Genomic DNA, 21305 nt, shown 5'->3' with positions numbered 1-21305 from the left:
TTAGAAGTAGCTTGATGCAGTACTTGTGGTTTCGAGACGTGCATGCACGCGCGGATTAAATCATTCTGTAATTATCGCGTTAAGCCGGTGTTAGTGTAAGTAAATAGCAAATGACAACGGATATACAGAAACCCTCCCTCCACCCTACGGTTGCTTCTCGTGGTAACCGCATTCCGCTTGCGCATTATCTTCTCTCGCCATACAATGTTCCTTGAGCGGTAACCACACTACAAACAGTAACTACGTTTCGGTTATGCAATCACCCTCTCTCGCCAAACTCTCTTTCTAAGGTAACCTTCCTATTCGTAATTGAATAGTAACCACCCTATCGATGATTCTCTGTGGGAATCACACTCCGATTGTGCAATCCTTTGCTGTCGTCATACATTCCTCTTCCCACGGGAGACCACTCGTGTTCTAAACACCCTTCATTTGCGCATTCCCCGCTATTACTATATCATCCTCTTCCAGGGTAACCGTCCTACTCTTTCTTTACGAGATTAGCATACTTCGGTTGGTCCAACTACTGTAACGACACATACCCAGACAATATCAATACCAGTCGCTATAAAAAGTTCATTATTCTTTTGTATTTGGCAACATTTGTGCACAGGCTGTTGTGTTTGATTCAATTTCCAAAAAGCAGTTTGCTATATTTCGTTGACCTTTACCACAGAGTGAAAAATTAAAATGTGCCTCCCTGGGGGAAGTCATGGCAAGCCCCTTCCGAAAATTGACATTAAATTTCTAATACAATTACGATATTGTGGCGACCATCATCATTGCAAGCTTCGAGCGCTCATCTGTGGTGAGCGCGAGCCTCGAGCGCTAGAAAGCTCTCGAGATCGGCAAACAGCTCGGATGCTTCGTTCCTCAGCTGGTGGCAGTGAAAGCATTTATTGCCAAGCAATACAGAGGGAGGCAAACCCCCTAACATGGCACGAGGGAACCCTTAGGAGGCTGCACTTACAGGGCAAAGGACAGCCCTTGGAGAGCTATCTGCTTCAGGGCGTCGGTAATTTTCCTGCGCTGGTCAGCAGCAGCGGAGCTGGTCAGAAGAGTCCCCAGTATGACTCCGCCCTGGTTAGAGATGGAGGGTGTGGGAAGCTAGGACATGTAAGGAGGACGTGAAGAATATCTTCCGGTTTCCCGCAGAGCTTACAGGAGGAGAATTGGCTAGGCCTCGCCGCACCGGTTCCCATAGCCAGCGAAATAATCGTGGCTGACGCCTCGCCCACATTTATGGCGACCACGGACAGCCCCCAAGCACCCGCAAAGGATAAGGCGAAGCCCACTTCTGATTTCTTGTCCTACACCGCCCCACCTTCCGCCACGTACACCACGCCATGGTACTGAACCCCAATGGTGGAACTCGCCGGATCATGGTAGTTCTTCCGCCATTCTACGTACCTTGTCGAGCCGTCAGGTTCTGCCAAGCGCAGAACTAGACGGCTGGTTCCAGAAATACTCATTTTATCACGATTATAATTGTGATGTATACTTACCCAACCTACTAGTCAACAATCGCAAGCAATTCTGGCAAGTTTTGAATTCTAAACACCCTCCCGATATTACACTTCCAAACGACACACACGAGGGGGTTACTGATTATGATTGTTCAGAAAAATTTAGCAATGCTTTCGCATCTGTCTTCACCACTGAAATGGACGCGCCTTTACAGGCACCATCCTTTAAATTAGAAACCTTCATGCGAGCTATCACTTTTTTCGAACAAGGTATTTCATCTATAATCTATAGTATGAAACTTTCATCGTCTGCTGGCACAGCGGAGAGTATTTCATCTTTGAAAGAAATATCTAGGCTTCCATCTCTATTATTACTTCACTGCATTGCAAGCCTCGCACTTTATCACAGGTCATTTTATTCAACATTTAATCAAGCGCCGCATATCACACCCGCTGCGCTCATAGTTCACCGCACCAGTCATCCACTTCAAGTTGCGCGCCCGCAGTCACATCCTAATATGTTCTCTGCCTTTTTTTCTTTTTTCGACCCGCTACAGACAGAAACGTCCAAACGTATGACATTGTCGCTATCAGAGAATCAATTGCTTTTAAAGGTTGTGTAACTGATCATCTCTAATGATGCATAATAATCGGCGTTTGTTTTCTTATACCCTACTCTAATCCCACCCCTTCTGTAACACCCCTTGAATTGGGACATTTGAGGAATAGAGCTGAACTGAAGCGACCTTCTACATCAGCGACTTTGCATCGCAGGCAGAGGAGGCTTTCCTGATCCGTAACTTCTTACCGTCCGGCGTTTTCCTTTGCCTTGCACTTCCACCAGCTACGGCACTCAACTATCACGCTCGCAAAGATTCCGCACTCCGCTTTTATGGCATCACCCAGGTGTTCGCCTCACCTCCGTTACTTGACACCGTGCCTCCAAAGCAGCTCGTACGCAACAGCACCGGTGCTCGTCGCCTCAAGCCCAACACCTACCAATCACGATTCTCACGCATTGAAGACTACAGCGATGCGAGCGTTGATCTTCCAACCTTCTGTCCTGAGTACTGCGTCTCTTGGCTTGTGCAAGTCGAGGCTCGCTTCTTCATTCACATGTATGTGACCTTCCAGGGCCAATGCCACGCTCTCTTAAAGGCAACCCTGCCACAAGACTGCCTGCACCGGCCTCACGGTGCGGCACCTGTCGATCGCCCGTACGACCAGCTGCGAGAGGCGGTCTTACGTTACTGTGATGTACCGCCACCCAAAGCCCCATTAGACCCTTTTGCTGCTTCTGCCTCCACAATAAATGCAGGTGAACTTTCTTCCGCTGCCCGAAATGGCTCACTGTCCACCAGCACATCGTTCCGTCGAGCAAACTTCGGTAAATATCGGCCTCTCTCCGCTTGCTGCCCCGACCTCTCGCGACGCCTTGCCAGGTGAGGTCCTGTGCCCACTTGCAAGCGCTGGTTTCGCAGTGTGGTTCCCTGTTACGAACACCGGTGTTATAATTACCTGGGCACACGCAACTGCACGTCTCCCTGTGAACACTACACCCAAAGCGTCTTCGCCTTGACCCTCTTCCTTTTACCCTGCTCTTAGAAACGTCTGTCACGACATCAGCGCCGTCTAGCTTGTCTCGCACTCCTGCATCCGCGTATGCGCCAACTCACCCGCACACTTCCGAACCCAGCGCACCCCCAGCGATCGCAGTCGCGCATTCTGCTGCACTCAAGTCTGTTGCAATCCTAGAATCTTCGATTGTGTATCCCGGTTGCCTCCTTTGAACCCTCCGTCCCGCTAAGTCCCGCCCATTTCACCCTTGACTTTTGTGCCGGACTGCATGTCTTCAGCTGGTTTGTCAAGTCATCTTCCTCCCAAACTCTTCGCCAGCAGACATCAGTGATTCTTCCAGTGCCTCCTCCGAGCGTGAAACTTTCCACGCGAGCAGTGTACCGTTCGCCTATGCATTATCTCACACCAGGCTTCTTAGGTCATTACCCTACTACCCTACTACCTCGCACTTCAGTCTTGGGTGCCCGCCTGAGACCTGACTGGGCCGCAGGCTAGCCCTCCCGGATACTCGGCCTTCACTACTTCCCGGACGTTTTTGCTCCCCCGAATCCACCAGAACCACCTCGTGCGTTATACATAACTGTATTCGGCGTCCTGTCGCGTCGTGTTCTTGTGCACTTTTGTGTTCTATTCATTCGAACGCGGGCATTCTATCTAGCAAGGGCCTATGTAGCGATCATCATGATCGCGGCACCGCGCCGCCTGCGCAGGCGAGCGCGAGCTTGGAACGCTCAGCTATAGTGCCTAGAATATACAGAAATTTATAAAAAAGCCATATATGTTGTGTCTTTGCATCAATGCAACATCATGAAGTCTTAATGAGTTCTCGCGTTTACTTTTTCCTACAGACTGTTATAACAAATTCTTGTTGATTTTCGCATTACTTTTTGGAACTGTACGCACATAATAAATTTTTGATGTATTTTTGCATGAATTTTTTTGTTGAAAAAAGTTTTTTTGATGCACGAAGTCAAAAGAAAACAATTGTTTTCATGCACCGCCTCAGACATTGTTTTAATTTCTCGCGCAGCAATGCTGCACGCTAACTAAGAGAGCCTTGAAGTTAAACCATTTCATTTTTACATTCTGGAAATTGCATATATGACGCCAAAATTATGTCTGAAAACTACTTATTAACAGCGCGCCTGATATTCTCTTTAGGGGTGGTTTTTTTTAGCTATATAAGCGTGAGTCCGCGCTATAGAGAAGCACCAATCAGGTGAGTGTAGCAGCATGGCATGTGCTTCCGCAGATCGTAATGCCTTATTCTCGACCTTGTGCTTTTCAGAGGCTCGACAGAAGATGCTTGCACCTATGATTGGCAGAATGTGGTCTTTTACTGATAAAATTAGCCGCTAAAGTCGCATGTAAGATAGTGTAGTTGACGTTTACATTACGTGTAGGATGGCGTCGCCACAGTAGTTTCTGTATGATGTTAAAGAGTCGTTAGAAAAAATGGAATTCACGATGTTTCTTTTTATGCCATAACAATGAATTCATTGCATCATAACCCATTCAGAAATTAAACATGAATTCCAAATGTATGCAAAAGCATTTCATAACAGATGGAAAAAACACATCACGTCTTATACAGAAACTCGGTTACTAATATTAATCAGCAATACATCAGAAACTCAACTGAGAAGTCATCACAAAACTTGATTTGTGTGTTGCCTGAAATTATTTACTTTTTATCAGAAAGTAATCACAAACTTTTGTAAGGGACAGCTGATGAATGGGCTAGTGAAAGGTGGCAGCCAGGGAAAGAACCGAGATGGTGGCTGGAGTGGCAGGAGTGGCAGGAGTGGAGTGGCTTCAGCTGAAATTTTGGTGTCTACGCGGCTTTAGCATTTCGTCAAAGTATTAAAAGTGTACGTTCGTATGAAATTAATTTGTTTGAAGTAAACGTGAATTTTTACAAACGGGCATTCCTTTTAAAGTTATTGGAAGCACATTTTTAGCTGCCGTAGAACAATCTAGTGTGTGCCCAAAATCGCGTTTCGGGCAATGGCCTCTGCTTGTTGTCAATGTATTGGAAATGTATTTTTGCAAATACGGCATAAATTTCTCGAATGTATACTTCAATTCTAAAGAATGAGCTGTCCAAGTAAACATGTCTGCTGCACACTTCAAGCTGCCATTGAACAGTTAGTGCTCGAAATCGCGTTTCGGTAAATGACATGTGGTCAATGAATTCAATATTTGCTTCCGTAAATACGAAATTAATTAGTCACAAGTATACTTAAATTCTAACAAATTGGTAGCCCGCGTCAGCATATTTGCAGCACACTTCAAGCTGCCGTGGAACAACCAAGTGCTCGAAATCGCGTTTTCGAGAACAGTGAAAACTCTCCCTTTTCGGTCGCCTTTCGTTTATGGTAACTTCAAGCAGGCAGGCAATCAACACTTATTTAAATCACGTGTGGCAGGCACGCAGCAAGGAATTTTTTTTTGGGGGGGGGAGGGGGCGGGGGCGGGCACGCATGACCCTACCCCTCCCTCTTTTGGATACGTGCCTGACGGGTGGATAGCGTGATATCATTATATCGGCAAGGGTGCCATGCGCACCTCCGGGCCCGAACATGCCAGCGAAAAGGACCTCGACTGGCAATGCCGACCGGCTCCCATAGCAGCCATTGTATTCGTTGGTGGGCAGATCGACTTCACACGGATGCCTGGCGCAAGCTGCGACTAGCAGTTCGGTACTAGAAACACCGTAGATTGGAATGCGACCATTTCGAAACTTCTGTGATAAATTGGGGGCGCACAGTCTTCGCGCAAAAAGAGCCTCACTGGGAAAGATAATGTGTCTACTCTTCGGAGACAAGCCAAGTACCAAGCCTGTTGGATCAGTTCCTGTTTGCTGACGTTACTTTTCGTCGGCATTTCTTGAGTGGCGACCTCTTTCCCGTCCAGGTCTCGTTACGTGACCTTGAACTGTCATAGACTTCTTGATGACAACGCGTTTACTCTGGGAATGTCTGTCTCCTTATGCTTATAGCCAGTAAAATCATTACTTCTGCTGTTGAAAACACTGAGCAGTATTATCTGGTGAATGCGACTTGTACACCTTTATAAAGCCGAAGTGAATTTATTTTTACTGTATTAATTGTTTATTTCAGTGTATTTTAAATTTAATGTATTTACACTACATTTTTAGTATACTTTAATGCATTAATTGTATATTTTTCGTGTATTTTTAATGTATTCAATGCATATTTTTTAACGTAAAATAAATATACTAAGCGGAGAGAAAATGCATTTTTGGTGCATTTGTAAGCATGTTCAAAAACATTTCTCCTAGCATACTTAAAAGCATTCGTATTGCAATTTAAGCATACGGACAAAAATGCATAATTAACAAGAAATTAATACAATGTGTTCGAAACGCATTATGAGCACAGTCTTTTTTCGCTAAGTGATCATTTGCCCTACAGCACTTCACTTCAAATTTTGGCTGTATTAATTTTTTTTTCTGGCTTTTTTAATTGGTTGCATTTTTACAAATTTAACTCTTTTATTCAATATCTTGGTTTGGTAATCTTTCAGTTCGCATGAATGATGACATCAAGACTGAACCATTCAGAATAAATTAAGCTTTTCTGTTGTTAGCTCTCGTCGCGCCTCCCATATTTCCGCAGTGTTTTTGCCTTGTTGGCGCTGCTTTTCCAAGTATGAATACTTATCAACACATCCAAGGTTGCGCTCTTCTACAGCGCTGTGAAAGTCTCATGATCTGGAGTACACATTTCCCCAAATTTTTAATGCCACGAAAATTGAGGAAATATTTTCCTAGATTATTAATAACGTTGAAAAAAATACTCGAATCAAGGTTATGCACGTCATTTATGTCCACATACAGCATGAATATGTGAAAGAAAATAATTTTTTCAATTTTATCCCATTCTTTCCACTGCCTGTAACCTCCCGATGACTTTTTAAGTACAGGCCTGTGCTTTCGCCGGGGATATATATGTATGCAATCACAGGCATGGAAAGACAATAATGCGCGTTCGAAGCAACACTGAAATGTGCCAGACATCCAACCAGTCTGTAGAAGCAGGGCTACAAAGCATTTTTGATGTAACAGTGCCTTCAAGAACCAATTTATTGATTTCGTGCCATCCGGGAATATGCTGACAAAAGCTAACAGTACCGAGAATAATAAGAAACCTGAGAAAGAACAAAATAAGTAGACAAACAAAAACGGCGGTTAAGCAAATTGCACCACAGCGCCAGAACAAGTTTTACGAAGCGCTGCTCGAAATTGTATACGCCAGTGAGGCAGGTTTGTTGTATAGAACTGAAAACAGCTAAGCCAGTGGACTTCGAAAGCACAAATTCGTGCCTTCAATAATCACATGTTTCTGGGGGGCAACTCGCGGATGTTGATGTCGTTAGTGTGATGCGTGCTTTAATGCATGTACCCTGATGAAAAAACATTTTTTGTTATGCTATCTAATTTCTTCTGTGCATCTCCTACCGAAACTATACGCACTATAATTCGGTCAGTGCATCCATTATTGACCAAGCATGACATAATTTACCGCCGAATAAATTCGTACTCATAGAAACTTTTTGGACGCGATAGTTTTAACGTAACGGCTCTGTCCAGCAGAAAGCACGGCATCGTCGATGTCGGTAGTGGCGTCCGCGAAAAATTCCCTGTGAAACAACCATGGTGTGCCACATAGGTCACGTCATCTTTTGAAGTCATCACCATCCTTTGGCGCTATGCTGAAGGTCTAAGTTTGGCGAGCTCTGTTGACGCCGTGAGAAGAGGGAACTAATGGTCTCAAGGCATAAAATTTGACCCTTGGCAAGCCTCAGGTTTAATTGGGTTATCTGGACATACTCTGATGTTGTCATCACGTGGGCGTCACAACGGATTCACAACGGATTCAAGATCCGAAGGCAATGTGTGTTCGATCAGCAAACGCACACATCTACTCAAGCGCAGAGAAGCTGTCGCATTCGGTACTCTTCTCTGCTTCTTTCGTGTCGTCATGCCTCTGCTATGAATTTCAGAAGGGCTGCCGCTTGCAGGGACGTGAGCATATATCATCAGTGCACGATAGCTGCTCTCACGAGAGTTCCCAAAAACTACATCAGTGAAAGTCGCAGAGTTTTGTGTAGAATCATTCGTGCACCATTTTCGTGCGTTGGTGGCCGTTAGTTATCTGCACATCGACTGGCTTGCTACCGTCTTCTTTCCGTTCTTAAAACTTCCTATAGGCGATGGAAAGTCTTGTGATCACTCGCCAATTTCTTTCATTTTTTTTTCACCTGCTCGCAGTCGCTTTCCTGTTTGCGTGCGGCAACATAATGTTACTCTAGCAGATCAATCATGCGCCCTTCTTTTCCGGCGTCTCAACCATGTGGAATTCCTGCCTCCGAAGACACTTCCTAGCTCGCGAGTCTTCGAGCAGTAGCAACCGCCTTCAGCACTACATCTATAAAGTAAATGGAAGCACTTAAAGGTTATTGAACTTGCAGCAACCGATGTGAAGGGCGACCGATGAGGAAAAGAGTGAAATACTATTTTTTTGTTTTCATCACTGAAGTAAGAGCACTCATCTATCTTTTAGCAAGTCCTTAAAATAGCCATTAAATGAGTTTACCTGTGATCACTGCGGCCATTTTATTGCGAGCGGGGTTTATGCTCCGATAAACTCGTTAGACACATGTCCAAGCAGTCGAGAAATGATATCAAAGCATCTATTCTTTGTCACCCGTAGTGCGCTCCCTGTTTTGTTTGCAATATGGTAATGACTAAAACCGCTAGTAATTAAAATGCTGATGTTTCTTGGCAGCAATTCTTTTTTTTTAACTACGCATTTACGGTCTACTTGCTACAACTGTGCTCAACAGGAGGCGTATTTTGTTTGTTCTGTTTAGTGCCCTCTACGTGGCACGCCAGAAACGACAGAGGACGCCTTTATTACCCCGAACGTGTAATTAGCTTTGTGTGTCGTAGGAAGGAGGCTTAAGAGAAAATTTCGTTTTAAATTGTCGCAATATGCGATACACAGCGGCTACCAAACGTGATGATGTACCCCCAAACATAATTCTTCTGAGTGCAATCTGGAGCCTGTGTAAGACGTGCATGCCGGATAAGAATGTGAAAGCGGTCAATTCCACAAAGCTACTACAATCAAATGGTGCTCTAGTATAGGGGCATCTATGAGGAAGTTACCTGGCACTGAACTTGCTGCCGTTTTTTAGTTACTGCCTCAGCTTGCAGCCGTTTTAGTATTGTTAGTTGCGTTTAGTTGTTTGCGGCTAAGATGGCGCTGAGAACCCACAGCTGGTCGATATTACAATACTTCGTGCATATAGGCCTCTCCCGCAAATGAATGCATGTAATAAACAATGTACAAGAAAAAAATCACTGAATGGTACGCGCCAGTCATCCACGCTTCTACTTCCACCCAGGCTTGAGTTCGATTCCATCTCGAAACACGAGTTATTTTTTACACTGTAACAAAGTTCTTTTGGACAGAAACGGCTCTGAGTTTCGTATTTTGTTTGGCGCTAGTCTCGGCGACATTTCAGGCTAGGTTTCGTTCTAATATTGGCGGCCGCATTTCGATGAAGGCGAAATCGAAGATACCTCCCTACTGTGCGATGTCACTTTAGGTTATGAACCCCACGTGCTGGGTATTTCTTCAGAATTCCCTCATGGCGCTTGTTCACTCTTTTCTTCCTCGTTTTTACACCGCTGTACTTGTGGCATCACGAGGAAAGTTTTACTGTGCCTTTCATTGTCTGAAAACTACTTGACGACCTTCTCAAACACTCGTGGAGAACAACCAACGGATGAATCAAGGGCGCCTTCAAACACCAAGGAGATTCGTGAATTCCAAATTTGAAGACCTTATGTGGACACCTCAATAAAGTAACGCATAAAAAGCAAACACTTCTTGGTATTTATTATCACGTTACTTCCTTATTTCATGATTGCTCCGGCGGCCTACCAAATGCTTATTCTGTTTTGAAACCGAGCTATACCTCGGATACAGATTGAAGTTATTTGGAAGAGCAGGGTCTCTCGTACACGCTCGCAACAGATGGCCACTTTTCTTCCTTAAGTAGTTTGCAAAAAATACATATTTTTTTAACGTTCAAATTTATTGAATTTCCTTATGTATTTCTCGACCCTCGCACCACTCAATGTGGGCTGCCCTTGTTTTTACACATGTACCATTTCCATCACATTCTCCGAGGGTGCAAACGTAAACACCTGGCGCATATTTCGTTCCTTTCCAGGATCCTGGTAGCTGAAAGAAAACATATGTAAATTACAGATCAGAAATATACATAAGGTATGTGGCTCTGCTTTAGGGCGCTTTTTGCGCTCTTGTGAAGTATTTTTCGCTTTAATAATTTATTTGTGCCCATTGTAATTCGAACCTTCGAGTCATTTAGTGAGACATAGAGGAACTTACAGCAGAACAGTGGCAGCTCTTCATAGCGAGCTCACTTATTACTAGTAAAGCACCTGTAGGGAGCCCTTGGTCCGGGCTTGGTCCCCTTGGTCCGCCCGCGCCATGTGACAACAGCAATACACATATGTTTACAGAAGTTAATGATAAGAGGCAATAAGGCAGTGTTTACTACCACAAAAATCTGTTTAATGATAATATGCAACTTACGTAGCAACGCGTGAGCTCAGGCAAATATGCGACTTTACCGCCACAAAAGCATCCAATAGGCGTCTGTGATAGAGAAAAAAAGGCTTATTTACTAGAGTACGCAAGCTTAAATACCCGGGTCACTGCCATTGAAAAAAAGATTAGTAGCGTACCGGAAATCAAAAAGCACTTTGACGCTGTCAAAAATTCTGTTCAGGAAGTTAAGACAAACATATCTAAAGCAAATGAAGAACTCGTCGATGTTGTGGACGACATAAGTAACAGAATGAGGCGCAACAACCTTATAATCAAGGGCATACCAGAAGAGGGTCATGAAGGATACGCCGAATCCGAAGCCATAGTGAAGAAATTTTGTTCCGCTCACTTGAAGGTCAACGTTGGAGACATTGAGCGTGCTCACCGTATTGGTCAGCGCCGTCACGGTTTTCACCGTCTTATTATAATTAAATTCCTCAACTTTAAATCTAAAACAGAAGTCCTACAAAATGCCCATAAACTGAAAAATCTCGAGTTCCCTAAAGTGTGGATAGAAGAAGACTTTTCGCCTAAGGCACAGTTGGCTCGTAGGAAGTTGCGCGAGTTTGCTAAGAGCAATCGTGAGGGAAACGAACGTTTTTCTATTCGTTATATGTCTCTACATTTTAAAGATTCTGTTTACCGGTTTGATTCAGTCACTAATAATGTTGTACAGATTGCTGCAAGGAACCAACATTCCAGTAATTGACGGAAAAGAACTGAGAGGCGTAAGCTCACGCCCGTACACGCAGTCTCGTTGCTCTCGGCAAATTTCCTCAGCCTTTTTCATAAAATTGATGCACTGAAAACGCTCATACATACTTGCACCACAGATATAGTAATAGGTACGGAAACGTGGCTTTCCAGTGACATCACTAATAGCGAACTTGCACTTGACCCATCTTTTGTAATCTTTCGAAAGGACCGGGAAGGCTTCCGAGGAGGCGGAGTTATTGTGGCCATTAAAGATGACTATCAACCGTCTCTAGTGATAATCGACTCTCCTCTTGAAATAGTGTGGGTCTCTGCACTTATCGGACATGCGCAATGTGTCATTGGTGCATGCTATCGTCCACCCGATAGCCGTTTGGAATTTGTTCATTTTTTCAATGATGCTTTACAAAAGGTCTTATCCCAGTTTCCAAAATGCATACTATATTAGGGGGTGATTTTAATTACCCAGGTATCGAGTGGTCAACTTCTTCCTTAAAGAAAAATTGCAACAGATCTGAGTGTCTTTATTTTCTACAAACCTTGTATTTTCATCACTTAACTCAAGTCGTGCGCGAACCAACTCGGGGTGAACACATACTAGATATTATTTTAACAAATCATCCAGACCTTGCTGCGACACATGTGCTAGAACCATTAAGTGATCACAGGGTGGTGCAATGTTCCTTTTCATTGAAATCTGCCAAGAAATATACAGCGAAAAAATACATTCTCAACTACGCACGCGCCGACACTGGCAGAATAATTGATATGTTAGCCACATTTACAGCAGACTTTGCAAACAATTTTCAAAACAGAACGGTACATGATAACTGGAGCTTGTTCCGCGATAAACTCAAAGACGTTGAAACTACATGCATACCAAGAATGACCATCAGCTCAAGGCAGAACGATCCGTGGTTTAACCGCTAAGTGAAGAAGTGTATAAACAAGAAGAAAAGAGCGTTCAGAAAAGCTGCTCGAACAAACGCTCCAGAACACTGGCAAAATGACAAAACCATAGCACGAGATACAGAAACAACAATTATCGAAGCTAAACACAAGATTTTAATTGCACCCTTCCCAATATGATAAAAACTGATCCGAAAAAGTTTTGGCAAGTAGTTAACCCAAAAGCAGATCACACTGCTCCCTTACTACTTTCCGAAAACGGAGCAGTGCTCAACACAAAAGATAGCACTGAGCTATTTAACAAATGCTTCTCTGCAGTTTTCACTAACGAACTGCCACTTGATAACACTCACATACTTGAACAACCATCTATTCGATTCCCTTTTTCATCCATCATAATAACGGAACATGGTGTTTCTCGTGCCATTGACAGGCTTCCTCATAAAACCAGCCCAGGTCCTCACGGTATAAGTGCTAAACTTCTAAAATTAACCTCGCACTGCTCTTCAGTTTTGTTATCTCTAATATTTCAGCAATCACTCGATACAGGGTGCCTACCGGAAGATTGGAAATCAGCGTTAGTGATACTGGTATTTAAATCTGGTAATACAACTGACGCTAATAATTACAGACCTATATCACTGACATCTATCTGCTGCAAATTACTGGAACACATCCTATACTCTCACATTATAGCCTATCTTAACGATAATAACCTGCTCCTCAATAACCAACATGGCTTTCGCCAAAATCGCTCAAATCAGAGGCAAATTTATGAACTTGTAACAGATATACACATTTCTTTGCATAGATTGATTAGTACAGACGCCATTTTTATTGACGTTTCTAAAGCTTTCGACCGAGTACCTCATAATCGACTAAAACTGAAAGTTAGAAACCTACAGCTTCACTACAACACGACGCGATGGATTGAGGAGTTCCTAACGAACCGATTTCAAGTAATCAGTCTCAACAACTGCTTTTCCAACCGCACTCACGTCACTTCGGGAGTTCCTCAGGGATCCGTCCTTGGGCCACTGCTATTTTTAATATACATAAATGACATCGCAACTAATATTACCTCACAAATACGTCTCTTCGCAGATGACTGCGTCTTGTATAATGAAATAAGCTGCCCTGCCGACATCTCTGTGTTGCAGTCTGATTTATCAAAACTAACTGACTGGTGTGACACATGGCAGATGGAAATTAACATAGCCAAAACTAAACACGTAAAATTTGCTTCGATACCTCGACCTACCTCTGACCAATATGCAATACGCGGTATTACTGTTGACTCAGTATCTTCAATCAAGTACTTGGGTGTCCTGTTCACCTCCAATTTAAGCTGGAATGCTCACATTGAACACATCACCACAAAAGCATGCAAAAAACTTGGTTACCTGAAACGTCACTTACACCTTGCTAACACAGATACCAGACTTCGAGCATACAGTTCTCTTATCAGGCCTTCTTTAGAATATGCGTCAATAATTTGGCACCCCCATCACTCTAATCTCACGAACCTACTCGAATCAGTTCAAAATAAAGCTGCGCGGTTCATCTTAACTTCATACTCGCGATATCAAAGTGTGTCCGCCTTAAAGAAATTAATCTCCCTCCACTTGACATTCGCAGGAAATTATCACGGTTGACCTTCTTCCATAGCGTTTACCACAGCAACACTGCATTCGCTCGAGCCCATATTCTTCCCGCTCCCCACATCTCTACCCGCACAGATTATGTTCATAAAGTAAAACCTATATTTGCCAGGACTAACACTTATCAAAATTCGCCTCTAGTTTTATCTGTTGCCGAATGGAACTCGCTACCTGCAAACATTGTCTCGCTTACGGAATCATCATCATTTCATGCAGCACTGCTAACCTTTTTAGAGTGTGTCAACCTGTCCGAAACCACATTTCCTTGACTATTTACTTAAACAGTGTTTTCAAGTGCTTGGCATTGTGTAAAATTCATTCCGCTTCATCTGATATGTATCTGTGTAGGCTGTTTATCTAAATGTTTATTTGATTGTATCCTTAAACTCGTGTTCCGATGGGTACTGATTGTTTGCTTCACATTTTAGGTTCTTATGTGTGTTTCACGCTACTAAACATTGTATAAACTTCGTTACTCTTTCCTTTCTTTCTTTCTTTGTTTGCTTCTGCTAGATGTTTTTTATGGTTCCTAATGCCTTAATATATTTACATTGTACAGATTTCACTCATGCTTGAACTTTTTCGTCCCGCCCTATGTAATGCCCTAATGGGCCCTTAGTGTACTCAAAAAAATATATAAATAAATAAATAAACTCATGTGGGGCATAGAAGTACTACTGGGGACAAAGCTCTCCAAGACGCATACCCGGGAAGAAAAGCTGATAGCTCCATTACTAGACAGTTGATTAAAGCCAAACTTGCGGAAGTGATAGACTCCCGCCCTCCAATGTGGTGCAGTGAGAGGAGATGTTCGTTGGCAGGCGTGCCACCTATGAACTTAGACCGCTTGTTCCGCGTCCTGGAGACTTTTGTCCTACATAGTACTGCATGATACTGTTACGCGTTGCGTTGAACGCACTTCGCAGATGCAGCCCTGCTGTGCGCCTGATGCAACCTGTGTTTTCGGAGGAATTATCTGTTCTTAAGCAAAGGTCGTAGAAAACCTCAGAGCACTCGGTGCTCTCTTGGCTTGTTCAAGCAGGAAGCCCCCTAATGTAACCCCGTGGCCATGCTTCACAATGTAAGTCAAGAAAGGGACACCGATTGAGCTCCTCCAGCTGGATGAAGTTGGAGCAGCTGCCCAAGGAGGGATAGCGGCCGTCGTTTAAGCGGGGGGCGGCTTCGGGTCGCTCCTCTGTATACGCTGGTAATTAAGTTTCACCACCATCCATCATCCGTCTGTTACTCTTGCGGAAAAAACGTCAGTTCTCAGGAGAGGACCATGGCAATGCTTAGGTACGCCGTCGTTTTTACATATTATAAATGACACAGTGGACAAAATTAATTATATACAGTGGTGTAATCACAGGACTTCGCATTTCATTCCTCTCAGTACACCTATTGTACTAGAGAGATCCTATATTTAATAATCTTATCTCAGTATGTCCGCTTATAATTTATTTTTCAGCGCTTTACTCATTGGCAACGTTTCTTTAAATACTTTAAACATAATATGCACTCAGCAAGGCCCGCCTTGCGTTTTCCAGACTCCAGATAATTAGCACCTTTCTGAATTCTCTGATCTCCACTGTTGCGGTTGTCACGCAGTCTGGATATCACCAAGCCACGAATTCGCTGTATTCTTCTTAAAACTTCTTGTTTAACTTGAATAACTTCTTGAAATGAGGCCGCGAGTTAATGAGCAACAGGACTGTAGTACGGGTGCGCGAATTTGTATTTTTAATTGAAGAATAATTGAATGCTAATGCTAATTATGCCTTGAATATAGAATAAGGTGACTCAGTAGCATTTATTCAAGTGGCAGTTTCATCTTAGGTGCTGGGGTGCTTAGGGCTGCTCAGAAATGAACAAGTAAGCCTTAGCTTATTATAAGTTCCGGATTAGTAACGTTAAATTGGGAAAATAATCCCTGTTTTTGAGAATGCAATGACAATCGTTGATCAACCGCTAGACGCCTGGATGCAGCGAAGAAGAAATACTGCGCATGGGAGGGAATAGTTCAGCTAAAGGTAAAAAAGTTCACCAAACGCTAAGACGTTTAAGGAGCTAGGCTTACCGGCTTAGCGCATGAATCAGCGAAAGCTGTTACAGACTAGTTTCAGTCGTACTGCCCTGCATTCTACCGTAGAGACACCTTCAGGTCTTGAATTCCTTCACCTTCATCGTAATCTCCTCTTTCAACCATAACCACCCTCTGGGTTCTCATGGCAGTTACTTCTAGTTGGGCATTCCTCCCCTCTCGCCATAACCTCCCAAGCCACTGGACCACCCGTCGCTTCCCACGCTATCTGTTCAGCCCCTCTTCCATTTCTCCTCTCCTCTAAAAGTGTGAAGGAGAGAGAACAGGCCCTGCTAACCATCTCGAGTTAAAGGTCCCGTTACGCGGAATATTCTGGCGTGCCGGCCTGGTGCTGTCGGCGTGGTCGGCGTTGTGAGCGATAAATAGGGTTGCATAGGGTGGCCCAGGCAACCACCCCTCGAGAACCCACTTAGGTGGGCAACCTAGGTCACATGTGGGGTCATCAAAACCTACCCACCTGTTTGTGACTACACTAAAGACCCTGGCAGGTGGAAGTAATATTAATGGTTGATCGCGAAAGGTTGCTTGGGAAGAGCAACTTGGGTCGCACAAGACTCACCGGTGGCAGCACATGCCATCGCAGGGCAGTGGTGCATCCCTCAACCACTGCACCTCGGTGCCTGGAGAGTTGTGAGGGCTCCCAGAAAATTATGAACGAAAAGTTGAGAATGACCGCAATTCCTCATATATGAACACCAACTCCTTAAAGCTATCGCGTCATACCCATAAGGTAGAGCTTAAGTGTCTCCTCAAATTTTCTATCTCTACTCTCAGCTGCCCACCACCCACTGTTGGCAGGGGGCTATCATTCACGAAATATAATTCAAGTGAATTTAAATAAGGCCAGTAAATTGATTGAAATATTAGGGTAAATAAAGTATTTTACGAAGTAATTCAGGTCCTGCGGCTGACGCTGTTGATTCCATGGTAAAATTGAGATCCATATAGCTAGACGAAAGTTATAGCAGTCTTCGGTAGGAAAAGAGGCATAAACCAATCACAGTTTTTCGCGTCAAATGGTATTGTCGTGTAAAAGATATTCTGTCGCGGGAAAATTTTGTAACTACAAGATGACGCGTGTTGCGGCCACGTTCTGTAGACGTGTACGAACATATCCTAGCCTCGCCTGGGGAAAACGTAACGTTTCATCATTACTGGGCGAGCACAGGTTAGAAACTATGTTTACTTCCATTTCAATTCCTTATATCTGCACCGTTTTGCGCAGAGTCGTGGATATGATTTCTCGTACCGCATTGTATCAAAATAAGCGATCAGATATTTGAAGTCTTGTGTACAGGTGACAATGTGAGCCATGTGGTAGCTCTATATATTCTGGCTTTCTGACACAAGTGAGGAAAAGGCATGTACTAGCATAATGCAGGTTTTTATAATTGGGATATTCTTTTGCACTATGCCATAAAATTTATATCAAAGCCTTTCGCTTTGAACTATGTAAGAGGTTGCAACTATTGCGCAAGCTTGCTTTTGGCACACGCACAGCGCGCGGCCATCCTATCACGTTAAATATGATAAGCTCTTAAACAGCTCACACATGATTGGGAACAGCGAACAAATGATTTGCCTCCTATATTGTCTCTGAGAACAAATTGTAAGCATGGCACCAGCTCAAGCAAATCGTTGAGCCCTCTAAGATGACTTATATAGCGCAGTAGCGGCACTTGGGCCTTGTCCAGGTAAACAGATCGCTGAAAGTATGAAGACTTCGCCTGTTCCAGCGTCAAGAAGGCGGCAGTTCGCTTGGCCTCACTGGATACTGTCCTGACTAGAGGAGCCACCACCATCTGTTTAGCAGTCTATCTCGCCGCTTTCGTGGTTTAGGCTCCACCGCGTTCAATCTCTCCCCTGTTTTGTACTGGCAGCCAGCTCTGCGCAACTCGCTGTTTTCGCTCCTCTTCAGCATCGGAGACCAGCTCAGCGTCTTTGATGCGTTTTCAAATTTTTGCTTGGCTACATAAAGCTGCCGTTGTCTATGCAAGTGAGCATTTTTGAATCCTTTGACTCCAACCCCTTCACCGCCTTGGCTGCGGCAGGACTGCCGCAGTGCATTAATAAGCTCGGAAGAAAATCAGGAAAGGTTCCAATTTATCCGCAAGGAAATGTATTTTAATGCGATGGCATTTAGGTTGTCTCGCCATCAGCCTCAGTACTCCCCATCAGGATCAGAACGTCATCAGCACTCCTGCCAATTTTCAAAACCTTAGGATTAGAATTTTCGAGTACCTTCCATCCATTAGATTCCAATACGGAATTATATTAACCCGACCCACTCACTGGCACCACTAATCCACCTTAATTTCGTTTTTAGAATGGGCCTACTTGAAAAATTTGGGGGTCCTTTGAATAATGAGGGATGGACCAACATACATATGCTTTAAGAATCTAGCTGTGGAGGACCCATGTTTTTTTAGTAACAAACAAAGTGAAGGCGACATCGAACTGAAACACTCAGAGACATCGTTGAATTTAAATTGTTTTGCTCCATCGGCGGAAGGGAGATATTTTTTATTTACAAACACACACACAGTATAACCCTACTTATGGTCCTTTTGCTATTAAGAGTGTAATCCCAGTAATTTCCGAATTCTCGCGATTATGCGGTGCCGATTGATGTAGCCCGGACCTCTGGCGACAATGTAAGCGTCAAGGTTAAAAATATTTCCGCTGTGAAGCTAGTTTCAAACTCTTCCGGCCGGAGCATGCATGTCTGTCATCTCCGAAGATTCCTTCCCTACCTCGTCACTAAGTGGCAGCATCTTGGCACATCGCGTAAAATAGTTTGCGCCTTCATGTGGACAGGAAAATTCGCCTGAAGCAATGCCCATCGGCTTCTGCGTATTACGCCGGTACCGAAAATTTTCTTCTCATTGCGGTGTTTACAATTATAAAGAGCATTTCAGATTTATTGCAGGCTCTCTGTCTTGTCAAGGGGCAAGTTGCATTGGTTGCTTGTACTTCTTCGCTCCAGAAAGAGGGATATCTCAGGGGCGTCTCCAATCCACGCATCGGATTAGTAACCACGCGATATATCGCTTAACATTTAGGATCTGTTCTGATCGCCACAACTGACGAAGCTAACGTTAAAGTAGACAAATGCAATATTTGGAACACAAATGTGCGGAATTGAATAGTAGTTCCTACCTCGTAAGGCATAATAGCGGAAGGAACAAAAGCACTGAGAATAACAAAGGATGAAGCATAACTTAGAAATGTATGAATTTATGATGACAGGACACATAAATCCTATACCGGTAACTTCAACTAAGTGTACTCATGACCCTATTTATATTTAAAATCTAAAAACAAGTAAAGAATAGACCTACGCGGTAAATGTGGATAGTTATCTACTACTAGTCATAAGCAATTAAAAATCAGCAAGTTTTGATGTAAAGTTTCATTATTACTACAGATATGCATCCATATTATTTCTACATAATGTGCTACGATAAAATCTTGCGCTAGACGTTTTCCTCCCACGACCGAGAATCAAGCTGTCGATAAACGCGATAAAGACAGGAGGACACGCGCAATGCCTACAGTTCAGAGATAAATGTGCCACATCATTTCAAGAGAGATGTTCGCTGTTGTTGAGCTGGATTGTGATGCATCGGCTCTTCTTGAGGCGCGCATTCTTAGACAGGATAGTGGAAGAGGATGTACACCCCACACACCACGCTGAATGAATTCAGCAGTGGGCACGGCGACGCAAGTTATGGTATATGGGGTTTGATGTCCCAAGTTGGCACGAGTTCTACGAGAAACGCCGTAGTGGAGGCCTCTAAATCAATTTTGGCCATCTTCGATTTTTGAACACGCACTCACTTCGCACACCACAGAGAAGTCTTTCGCATTTCCCCTGCTGCTCCCATATATTTCCTGGGCTTCAAAACAAAACTACCCCTGTAACCTAGGGGGGATGTGGTTTATGGGTGAAAATTATTTCGTGGCAAAGTGTCTTCTTTCCGTATACTTCCTTCCGGATGCCTTAAAATGCGTAGAAGGTATGAAATGCATTGTTTCTCGGGGAGAGTACGTAGTAATAGAAGCTTTTTATTGCAAATATTTGCTATTTGCAATCTGGACAAAAAAATATAAGCTTCAGGGATCCTACTCAGGTTGTTAATAGCATTTGCCAATGTTTGTCGGTTACATGACCGATGTCAGACTTAAACGCTAAAAAAGTGCGACCCACGTATCTGAGCCTCTTTGTACTAATGGCTGATTCTGTTAGTAAGCTCACAATTGGAAAATGAAAAGCAACCGTGCCGAACTTTTTTTTAACGTGCCCCCAGGTTGCCCTTCCGGCCGTTAAAACTATTTTGATTCACGTCGAAACGTGACAACTGAGCTGCAAATTGTAATCCACTTTTTTTTGCTTCTCATGAGGCGTGTTTCGAAAAACGAAACAAATTGTGCTTGCGATTTCCTCCGCATTCAGAAAATTTGCGTGTAAAATGTTCTGTCATTCCAAGACATTAGCACGTTCTCATCAGATTCAAGCTGAGTGTGTTCACGCTATAGAGCTGTTCTTTTTTATGAATGTTGCTTCATTCGGAGGTATGTATTACGTACCTCTACGCTGACCTCGACTAGTCGTGCTATTTCAGGCAACATTAATCATTTTTGTGATGACCTTGCAGACAATGGCTTAGTAACAATCCTTTAATGTATTTTATCAACAAACCTGCACTTACCTCGCCTGTAAAACCTCGAAGTGTTTTTATGCTCGGACACGTTTTTTTGATCCTGCCCAAAGAGCGTACTGTGCACAGATAAAAAAAATAATAGTTGAAACTCGATGTGGTTGCATATGTAAAATTTTCACACTATTTTCTCGAGCAGTGTGCATCGACTCAAAAGTTCTACTTTTTGTTTGCACTTATGCATTGAATACAGGTTTTATATGCGTTTCAGACATTAGGGCTGGGCAAGTATTTTTCACCCTTCATCTTAGCATGGCAAATCAATCTTCACCAATGCGATGATTATCCTGTAATCCCAAATTATTCACTCCTCGTACAATCATTGAGCTGTATAGTTTGTAATTTTACATAACTCGAGAAACTGACATAGTAAAATTCCAATATCTCATTCTGTCACGCGGAAATTATGCAGTGAGTTTTTTTCCTCTATTTTGCGGTGAGTCTCATGCTATGGTTATGCAGTGCGTTGAATTACATGATTATAC

At 43.5% G+C, this 21305-nt stretch overlaps 1 long non-coding RNA gene across 1 annotated transcript; it reads right to left on the bottom strand.

Annotated features, from left to right (window-relative positions):
• Window positions 1–10024: 10024 nt before the first annotated feature.
• Window positions 10025–20881, bottom strand: LOC144118990 (uncharacterized). Its single transcript, XR_013312213.1, has 3 exons — window positions 20812–20881; window positions 10700–10762; window positions 10025–10324 (listed from the first exon to the last, which is right to left on the bottom strand). It is a non-coding gene; the product is annotated as an uncharacterized LOC144118990 (long non-coding RNA).
• Between the last annotated feature and the right edge of the window lie 424 nt (window positions 20882–21305).

This window comes from Amblyomma americanum, chromosome 2 (genome assembly GCF_052857255.1).
Source record: "Amblyomma americanum isolate KBUSLIRL-KWMA chromosome 2, ASM5285725v1, whole genome shotgun sequence".
NCBI lineage: Eukaryota > Metazoa > Arthropoda > Arachnida > Ixodida > Ixodidae > Amblyomma > Amblyomma americanum.
The sequence above is the reverse complement of the archived record's forward strand: the minus strand, read 5'-3'. Positions and strand labels throughout refer to the sequence as shown.